At 46.3% G+C, this 9,636-nt stretch overlaps 3 non-coding genes across 3 annotated transcripts; 1 reads left to right on the plus strand and 2 right to left on the minus strand.

The window, feature by feature from the left end:
- Window positions 1-3,867: 3,867 nt before the first annotated feature.
- On the plus strand, window positions 3,868-3,949 carry TRNAL-UAG (transfer RNA leucine (anticodon UAG)). Its single transcript has one exon. It is a non-coding gene; the product is annotated as a tRNA-Leu (tRNA).
- A 3,019-nt stretch (window positions 3,950-6,968) lies between these two features.
- Window positions 6,969-7,050, minus strand: TRNAL-AAG (transfer RNA leucine (anticodon AAG)). Its single transcript has one exon. It is a non-coding gene; the product is annotated as a tRNA-Leu (tRNA).
- Window positions 7,051-9,554: 2,504 nt separating this feature from the next.
- TRNAL-AAG (transfer RNA leucine (anticodon AAG)) lies at window positions 9,555-9,636 on the minus strand. Its single transcript has one exon. It is a non-coding gene; the product is annotated as a tRNA-Leu (tRNA).

Genomic DNA, 9,636 nt, shown 5'->3' on the forward strand with positions numbered 1-9,636 from the left:
AATCATGGTCTACGAGACATTGATCGTTCGTCCGTAACCAGGGGATGCCAAACTCCGGCCTGATTCCTTGCCTGTGATCACGGCTCGTGTGTGTATTTAGGAACGTATAGAACCTCGGCCGCTCTTCTGTAATCGGAGGTTATCCGGCATTAGTTACTCGTACATGACTCGGGGTTGTCAGATTCTGGTCGGCCACCTGTAATCCTGGAATATGAAAAAGCACTAAGTCGCACGTGGGGGGGGGGGGGGGGGGGGGGGGGGGTGGGGGTGTGATCTGATGAATGATGTTGTGACGCTCTGGCTCTTCCCTTCACTGTGAATAATTTCGAGAGCAGAGCTATGGCCTTCCTCAGACCGATGTGATCATCATACACGCATTCATCATGTCCGTATTTTTCCCCTCCTCCTCCCATCCCCTCCTCTTTCCCTGTCTTTCATCATCTCCCCCCCACTGCTCTCCTCCTCTCCCCTTCTTTCACCCCAGCTCCAACTCCCCCTGGCTCCCCCGTCACCAAGCCGAAGCATATTGGAACATGAATGAGTAATTTCCTGTTAATGATGGTCGGACCAGTTGTTCATTGTCTCCTGCTGCTGGTGGATGGATATGGCGACCATAGCAAGTCCGGATCAACATTGCTGTTGGGAATCGGGCTTTGTTCATCTTACTTGACGAGCCGTTTGCCCGGTGGACGAAATAATGCGAAAGTTTCTTCAATGTTTGTCACATCTCTGCACAGAGAGAGAGAGAGAGAGAGAGAGAGAGAGAGAGAGAGAGAGAGAGAGAGAGAGAGAGAGAGAGAGAGACTACGGACTTTAAGAAATTGATTCAAAGAGGAATGGATGACGTGAACGAACCACAAGAAGTGTGAGTGGAAGGTACGGGAGGAGACAGCCACCTTAAAGACACCTGTATGAGCGCGTACTTTCATAGAAAAAAATAATGCCCTCCAGCAGCAAGGATTCGAACCTCGTACCATATGTGTGGCAGCTGGGTACGCTGACCGCTTGGCTCTGTTATCCATAATAGGGAAATGACTATTCGATTACTAGTAATCGAATACCATGGATGTGGACTGAACCAGGGCATGTGAAACGTTTGGGGGTAATCCATGGAAAGGTCTGTGGGGCCTGGATGTGGATAGGGAGCTGTGGTTTCGTTGCATTTACACACGACAGCTAGAGACTGAGTGTGGACGGATGTGGTCTCTCTTCGTATGTCTCCTGGCGCTACCTCTCTAACGCGGGAAACTGTGATCAAGTAATTAAACTGGTGAGCAGTGACCACAGCCCTTTCGAACGAAGCCCCAGTATCCCTCAGCCATGACAACGAAGTAGGCCAGATCCCGACGTGAACACGAATGAACCACACGAATCATCGACGAACTGCACTGAATAATCTGACACTAACAGTGTTTTTAACCTTTTTTTTTTCTAACCTTGCGATGGTGTAACCTAGCACTGTGTAAACCCTGGTGGATTAGTCACTACCACTGATCGAACATCATTAAACCATTCTTTTTTATTTCAACATTTCCACTAACAATGTTCTTCCAGAATTATTTACACTAACAATGTTCTTCCAGAATTAATATGTTGCTCAGCGGACAGTCATATACACTCGAGATTATCTGAGAAGTTTTGACTCTCACGGTATCAAGAAGGAGGTCATATATTTCTTAAGGTCGGCAGAGGTTTGTATATCACGGTCCTCCCTCACGCACTGTGCCTAGAGGGACGGACGCAGTGGCTAACTGTGGTATATATGAGAGGATCCGAGGACGAAGGGCAGTCCAGGCTAAGGATACACACACACACACACACACACACACACACACACACACACACACACTACAAACTTGTAATTCTGTTAAAGGCCAGTTTACCTCGTTTCAATCCAAGTGTTTGCCTGCGAGTTTGTGTGTCCATTATCACACGTGAAATCATACGACTCCACCCCTTAAAAGCTCCTAAAGCTGAGGTTCTTCAAGCTTTTGATATTTCTGAACATCCGTCCGTATCGGCTCACCTCCTCAGCTTACTAAGCTGAGCCAGTCTAGATCATCTGATCAGGTTTCAGATGAGATGTTCCTCAGACCTGGATACATCTTGGTAACTCATCGGTTTAATGTGTGAGTGTTTTCGACGACACGGCTTCACAATGCATTGTACACCACTCAACAACTGCTCATCCGGGAGATATAAACTGTCTGCAGTTCACAGTATATATATATATATATATATATATATATATATATATATATATATATATATATATATATATATATATATATATATACACACACACACACCGCCAACCATCTCACAGTGTGTTGTATACCCCCAACCAGCTCACAATGTGTACGTATACCTCCCACCAGCTCGTTGGTCAGTGTGTATGCCTCCCACCATCATACACTGTGTATATACACCTTTAACCATCTCCCAGTGTGTATGAATACCTCTCCCACACATCCCTCGCCCTCAGCAGGTATACGGGAGGTGTATGTGTGTGTGTGTGTGTGTGTGTGTGTGTGTGTAAGGCAGAACCATTGGACTATGGATGAATATGACTTTTTTTGTTGTCGAGGTCGAAATTGTCTGGCTCTAACCTTTGACCTCAGTACGCGCTTGGGTCATTCTGAGGTCACCTCAGTACGCGCTTGGGTCATTCTGAGGACAATGTGAGGTAAGCTCTCTCATTTGCTTAGTGTGATCGTTACATGGGTCAGGCTGCGAGTGTGATTTCATCATCCTGAACCTGGTATATTGTACCGTCTTTCTGGAGTATGATGAAGTATATCTCCCCATCAAACGTCTGGAGTATGATGAAGTACATCTCCCCATCAAATGCTTGGAGTATGATAAAGTATATCTCCCTGTTATCCGTCTGGGGTATGATGAAGTACTATCCCCATCATTCGACTGGAAATATAATGAATAAGTCTCTTCCCCCATCATCCGTCTTGGAGGTATGATGAAGTACCCCTCCCCATCATCCGTCTTGGAGGTATGATGAAGTACCCCTCCCCATCATCTGTCTTAGGCATGATTGACCACCAGACTCCGTCTTTGTGTTGTCTAGGGTCATTCTGCTCTGCCTCACCACCTTATATTATTGGTTGCCAATACCTTTATGACATTATTATATATAATCTAATTAAAAACAATGTTTTTCCAATACTTATGCTAATATTTTTTTTTGTGGGCCGCCCCCCAGGTAAAAGGGCGCTGAGATTTATAGGTTCGTTTGTGTGGCTGTTGAGCTGGGCGTTGTGGCTGAGGTGAAGGTGAAGATAAAGATAGCAATAGGGAATGTGGAACACCTGTGACACATTATTTAGATTTTGCGAGAGGATTATTGTGTGTGTGTGTGTGTGTGTGTGTGTGTGTGTGTGTGTGTGTGTGTGTGTGTTGTGGATATCCTAGTTCCCAGAAACGATTTAGCAATGTGAGTTTATATATATGAAGTCACTGATAACGTCTCTTCCTCTTCAGGGTCATAGAGGCCATTGAATTTAAGGGGACCTCGCGAGTATATAGGGAGGCGATGAAGGCAGGAAAAAGAAAGAGAGGAGAAATCACAGGAGACTTGATGGTGACCCACTTGTGTTTTTATAGGACGGGCTGCCATCATCATGTGCCAGGGTAATGACATGATAATGAGGTATCTGGTTATTGCCTGGGAGGGACTCGTGTCAATATACTTAAGGGAGAAGGGATCTTGGTGAGGGGAGGAGGTGGGACAGGAAATCAATGCTCTTTACTTCTTACCTTTGATTATGACGTGTGTCCACCCATAGCTTACGCCGGAGTCTTTTGCCTTTTCCGGTTCACCATGGTTTATCTTTGTGTAAGAATATAAATAGAGGTAGCGTGGCCGAGCGGTCTAAGGCGCTGGTTTTAGGCACCAGTCTCTTCGGAGGCGTGGGTTCGAATCCCACCGCTGCCAGGTGTCTTTTTTTTTTTTTTCCGTTATTTTCATGGATGCAGATATCGCTGCCGGATGTGCAGAGGTGGTTATGGTCCCCATCCGCAGTGTTGAGCGATTACGAAACTGTATTACTCTCGTTTACAACGATGGCGCAGTCAACCTCCCTTACAGCGTTACGACCCTCGAGGACGACACCATGACGACCCCATGAATACAATGGCTTGACCTTTGACATGACCACTTTATGGTCAGGTCGAAGGGGTAGTGAGGTCGTGTGGTTTTTTAAGGTCGTGTGCCATCGTGCCGCGGGAGTTGACGTGTTTCGTCTCCTTTAATGTCGGACTGGTGCATCGAAATGTTCATTTCCTCTCTTTAACTCGAATTCTTTATGGAAATCAGTCGAGAATATTCATTAGCGAGTATATGTTGTGTGTATGTGTGTGTGTGTGTGTGTGTGTGTGTGTGTGTGTGTGTGTGTGTGTGTGTGAATGAATCCATACATACTTTCCCCTTCCTAAAGCCACAGTGTTCCTTCCTTTAGTCTGATGCTCTGTGCATGCCACCACAGTCTCAGTCACTGTTCTCCTGTGCAGCTCACCACGTTCCACTCAACAGATTTATGCCTTTGTAATTCGAACGTTCACTTTTGTTCCCCTTGCCTTTACACGATGGCACTGTGTAGGCATCCGACGATATCACAACACCTCATCTAGAGACATACATATAGAGGAAATCCTTGCTGACTGCTCAGTAACACAGTACACTCCATTCAGATTTTCACCTGCAATCCCATCCACTCCACCCGCTTAGCAGTACCTCTTCTTACGCAAGACTTTCGCCACTTCTCTTTACACCAGTCGCTTACTATGACTACCACACTTCGTTTACCTCCACAATTCCCCAAGTCCTCCAACGTATAGTCGAACACAGTCAAGAGTCCTTCAAAAATACTCAATTCATCTCCCCTTCACCTCATTTCCATCTGTTACCACTGCCAAATCCCACCTCACTCTGCTCCCATGTGTTGCCCTTGTACTCCTTGCGTTGTCGATATCCCTCCAAACAATTTTCTTATTCTCATTGAATTTTGCGTATGTCCTCTCACCCACCTCTCAGATGCACCCTCTTTTTGCGCCCTTGCACCTTCCTGTTTACCCCCAGATGTTTATACTCTTTCACCACTCTCAGTCACTTGCACTCCTGCCTTAAAAGTATCGCCCATATACGACTCATTACTCCTTCACTAACGATTTAACTTCTTCATTTCACCACTCATTATCTTTTCTCATACCCCCACCTCCCACCTTGCGCATGCCACGCACTTCTTTCGCTCGTGTAAACACTTCTCCCTTGAATACCTCTCATTCCGCTGCCTCTCCACCCCAATGCCATTTAGTTTCACCTCTTGCCATTCTAGGGTCAGTCTCCTCTGGTATATCCCCTTGACATCTCGTCCCGCAAGCTCCCCTGTTCCCAATCATATCATTTCCTCTTTTCCAAAAGCCTCAAAGAAACTTTCACCTTCGCCTTCACCTGTTAGTGATCAGACGTCACACCAGCTACTCGTCTGAGCACATTCAAATCCAGTAGCCTCTCACACGACTATCAGTTAGCACACAAGGTAGTCATGGTCGCATGCCATCCACGCACACTCACCCACGTAAATTTATGTTCGTCCCTTGAGTTAAACCTAGGATGCTCGATGGCCACTCCTCTGTCAGCACACAGCACTATCTTGAGACCAGATAGACCCAGTATCATACACCATAGGAGACTGGTCGCTGACTCATGATCATCCACACTCGTCAGAGTGAGTGACGATTGTTTGATGGCCATGGCTGTCACAGTGACAAGTGGTCACTGAAGACGAATGACGTTGTCTTCCCTCTGTCACACCTCATATCATCCACCATCCCTCCTCACACACACACACACACACACACACACACACACACACACACACACTGCTCCTGGCTAGGTGTGAACTCGTCCATGGACACTGTGTTAAACGTCACTAATGTTCTGCTTCGCTGAACAAGGTACCCATGCCATAAAAACATAGATGAGTGTGTGTGTGTGTGTGTGTGTGTGTGTGTGTGTGTATCATGGACCCATCTGTGCACTTTTCATTAATCTACGTTTTTTCACCATTATATCTGACTTTATCAGATGCGATGGTAACCCCCTGGCGTGGGGTCTAGGGTGACGGGGTTACAGACATTAGTTGATGTTAAGTTTATAGAAAACGTGATGATATTTGTGTTTAGTATCTTGAATTCATCAGTTCAGTATGTATTCCATTATACGAAGCGTGATCTGCATCGTGGCTTAATTTCCAATGAGGGCATGTTACCCGATACCATAGATTGGATCATTATAAGGAAACTGTGGATGTATCTTTGCATCGCCTCTTATCGACCGTGATATCGCAGTAGAATCTCGGTCTGGTGTCGATTAGATTATCAGTTGATCTGGGTTGTCTAAACTTGTTTCGGATATCCTCGTCTCGTAAACCGTTTCGATTTTCAGCCAAAGTTCGTGAGAAGAAGTTCACAAACAATAGATTTTCCTTTATACATTGTCACAGAGTTGTTTCATTTCATGTTTTGAGCTGATAGGAAATAAAATGTTTACCAAAAGGACGCGTTCCAATAACTGATGATGTTCATTTACGTAGGTTCTGTATTGAGGCAATGGTAATCTGGGCGAATTATCCACATCGAAAGCGGCTAAGAACACACCCTATACTGCCAGCGTTGTAGAAGAGGTTGGGTTTAGCGTCCTCTCTCCTCCGCCCTTCCTGGCAACACTCACAACCCGTCACATCCTGTTGTTCGAAGGCTCCATCTGACCACCTCCTTCCTGACCTAACCCTTCGTCATGGGTTCAGCTGTGCCTCGCACTTCGAGGGACGATGGTGACTGCAAAAGGGAGAAAAAGGAGTAATGTTTATCTGGCGTCATCATTGTTCAAGGTCGCTAGTATGTGTATCGTGGTGACGAGCTATCGTGGCAAACTCATTGTGTGAAAATGACTCTGGCAGCGGTGGGATTCGAACCCACGCCTCCGAAGAGACTGGTGCCTTAAACCAGCGCCTTAGACCGCTCGGCCACGCTACCCATGAGACCATGTAGCGAGGCACTACGCCAAGAATCTTCACCACAGCCAACACAGACGTCAGTATTAACCCAGTGTGTGATATACAGCGCCTGACGTCATGACTACGACGGTGTGTACTTTGAACGTAGCGTTACGACCTTTGAGCATGATGGTGCGACCCTTGAGTACGACGATACGACTCGAGCACGACGGCACGACCCTTGAGCACGACGGTACGATCCTTTCATGACGTAACCTGTGACCTGAACCCTATGGGTTAGGGTGAAGGCCGAGCTACTTTATGCCCATGGGTCGTCCCGTCGTGTTTTAGGTGTTACGGTGTCGTGCTTTAAGGTCGTTCCATCGTGCTCAAGTGCCTTACTGTCGTGTTCAAGGGCTGACCCCCAGTGTTGCTGTGTCGCACCCTTTATGTACTCGAGGGTCGAACCATCGTTCCATAGAGTGTCGTCAGGTCGTCCTCAAGCACAAACTAAGATCGCCTTCTTGACGCACGACACACACACACACACACACACACACACACACACACACACACACACACACACACACACACACACACACACACACACACACACACATCCCTCCGTCCCATCCGCTGACCATCAGCCGATATTTACCTCGTCATAATCTTACCGTCACTTGGTAAATAAACAGATTCATGTACACCATCTCTGTCCATCAATCTGTCTGCTCTCTGTCCTTCCATACATAACTATATATCTTTCTGTCTATTTTTCTGTTTACCTGTCTAGCATAGCCTTCCCCATTTCCCCCATGGTTAGTGAGTGGACACTGGGGAGATTTCCTGTCTCATGGTAGAGACATCGTATGACAGTTCCGGTTCATGACAGCAGCGATGCCCCGCGAGAGCACCCTCCGCTGCGTCCGTGGAGGAAGGAGACGTAAGGAGATGTCGTTTGTGATCCTCTGGTACTCGCGACATCGGCAGGCGTCGTACAAGTTACGTCATTCATTACTTTTGGAGTTATTGATTTCAAGCGAGAGTTCGGACATCAGTGGATGACCGAAAACAGAACGAATAAGTATAATATAGAAGCTGGAGCAACCAGTCAACGTAGTGGATCAGTGGATGAGTGAAATATAGATATGGCGACCAGCTGGCATAGAAAATGATGCCTTAAAATCACTTCTGTGCCACTTGCACGACGCGGCGCTTCGAAAACACTTCCACGTTTGGCTGGACGGAGGGAGAGAGAAAAGTTAAAGAGTTAGTTCAGCTCCTGCTGGGGGAGAGGGACACCTCCTGCTCTTGCGTGTAAGTCAGCGCCACATTTGGAAAGCTAGTTTTGAAATAAAGTAATAGATATCTTGCCGTGAAAAGAAAAACTGACGTGATTAGAAATACCAGATATTTTCCTATACGATCCGAAGGTGCGTTTGAGACAGTGATGATAGCGCCAACCTACCTACACTCCACCGTAATTGGAACACAGTACAGTGATACAGCACTGAGAGGAAATGTAAATATACCTGGAGCCAGTCAACCCGCCCCCCCGTCGGGTTCTTCGTAAGAATGATAGATTCCATCAAGATTTCCCTCAAGGTGTCGCCGAAAAAAGGCCGTCGCACTGGTAAAAGGAATCATCAGTTGTTGTGAACGGAAATAAGAAGATGGATAGATGACCAAGAGTGTCCTAGTAAGAATGGTAAGATTCCATCAAGATGGCTCTAATATCACGATATTAACGAATCGCCGGAGAGGCAAAAGCACACACGCATCAATTCCGGTTAACGAAAGATATTTTGATGAAATGGAATAAAGAATGGAGAATAAGACACGGGCTGCGGCTCCGCCTCCGACTTCAGCGTCTATGTTCACTTTTTTCCTTTCAGTTGGATGAGAAGGTTTTTGAAAACCCTTTAGAAAAAATGACTTCGTTGGGTTGTTACATGAGGGCCTGAGGAAGACTTGTGCCAATTGTCAGGAAAATGTCTCTTTCTCTCTCCGCCCAACACCAATATATATGTAAATCTCATAAAAACAACTTGTAAAACGTACTGTGGAAATGTATGCACGGTGTATGAGAGCACACACCGTGCATACATTGCTCACACATGCTCTCACTCGAACTCATATACATACACACATGAACACGAACATACACATGAATATGGACACACACAACCTGAACTCTCTCTCTCTCTCTCTCTCTCTCTCTCTCTCTCTCTCTCTCTCTCTCTCTCTCTCTGCCCTGTGGGTTATATATACACACATGTGCGGTAGTCTTCTGCTTCTCTGGTTTGAGGAGTCTTGGTGAAGGGGGTATCAATATTGCACGTTTTGGGAGATGATTCTTGACGACGCACATTTGGATGAGAGACGATTACTGAAATGAATAAGATGTTCTCCACTGTGTAGAACCCAGTCGTAGTGTACAACAGGAACTGAATATTTCTCTTTGTGCATCGCAGTATTCTTGGCCGTGTGTCAGAGCACTATTACAACTCATGATTATTACCACAAATGTGTTAAAATTGTAACTGGCAGCGGTGGGATTCGAACCCACGCCTCCGAAGAGACTGGTGCCTTAAACCAGCGCCTTAGACCGCTCGGCCACGCTACC

This window comes from Panulirus ornatus, chromosome 9 (genome assembly GCF_036320965.1).
Source record: "Panulirus ornatus isolate Po-2019 chromosome 9, ASM3632096v1, whole genome shotgun sequence".
Lineage (NCBI taxonomy): Eukaryota > Metazoa > Arthropoda > Malacostraca > Decapoda > Palinuridae > Panulirus > Panulirus ornatus.